This window comes from Papaver somniferum, chromosome 3 (genome assembly GCF_003573695.1).
Source record: "Papaver somniferum cultivar HN1 chromosome 3, ASM357369v1, whole genome shotgun sequence".
Lineage (NCBI taxonomy): Eukaryota > Viridiplantae > Streptophyta > Magnoliopsida > Ranunculales > Papaveraceae > Papaver > Papaver somniferum.
Genome location: NC_039360.1, coordinates 38197150 through 38198442, shown reverse-complemented (window position 1 = coordinate 38198442; position 1293 = coordinate 38197150).

Here is a 1293-nt window from a genome sequence, read left to right as displayed (position 1 = left end):
TACACATAAGGTAGCTACCCCGTATCATCCACAGACTAGTGGTCAGGTAGAAGTTTCCAATAGGGAGATAAAACGTATATTAGAGAAAACAGTTAATCCTAATCGGAAAGACTGGTCGTCTAGGCTTACTGATGCCTTATGGGCTTACCGTACTGCGTTTAAGACCCCATTGGAATGTCGCCTTATCGGCTTGTTATGGCAAGGCATGTCACTTACCTGTTGAGTTAGAACATAGAGCTTATTGGGCTGTTAAGCAGCTAAATTTTTCACTCGACAAGGCAGGAGCCCATAGGAAACTCCAGCTCAATGAGTTGGAAGAGATTCGTAGAGATGCATACGATAGTGCTAAGGAGTATAAGAACAAAATGAAACTTGCATGATAGAAATATCTTAAGAAAGTCATTTTCTCCAGGTCAAAAAGTTCTTCTGTATGATACCCGCTTGCATCTTTTCCCTGGGAAGTTACGTTCTCGGTGGACGGGTCCTTTTATTGTTCGCACTGTCTTTCCTCATGGAGCTGTTGAGATCGAGACACACGGATGGTAGTAGTTCTTCGAAGGTTAACGGTCAGAGATTGAAACCCTTTTTAGAGCCCTTTCCTACAGGTGATATTGAGGAGGTCCCTCTGGAGGACCCTGTTTACCCTTGATTGACCATCGAGGCGATTGTATGTTGTATATTAGTTTTTGATTTCTCTCTTCACCCAGGTACTATCTTTCCGACTTCTCTCTTTACTAATTCCTCATGTTACTTTACTGTTTGGTATTGCTCTTTCATTAGAAACATTGAGGACAATGTTAGATTTAAGTTTGGGGGTGGGGAAGAAACTTTTGTTAGCTTTTAGTTGCAATAAATAAACTCCAGAGCCTAGAAATTTATGCTTATTAAGGTTGGCACTAACCAATCTAAGTGGATGGGAACATCTTGGTTGTAGGAGTTGAGGAACCAATCTGATTAGATGGAAACATCTAAAGAGTCTATTCATAAAAGCACAGAGCTCAGGTGTTAGAATTAAAAAAAAACATGGTAGTTTCGCCATATCTCGTTGAATCCTAATCCTTCTGTTTTTTTTTTTTAAGTGATTTGGTGGGGCGATTCAAGTTGTTACCTTTGCTAGGGTGGAATAGAGTGATTGAGATACCAAAAAAAAAAAAAAGAGACCAGACCATTAGACCAACCGGAATAAATTCAATAAAGTCGACCACTGGTGCCCTTGTATATGCCAGTTGTGTTGACCTAGAGTTAGGTTTATCGACCACTGGTCCCCTTGTATATGCCAGTTGTGTTGATATT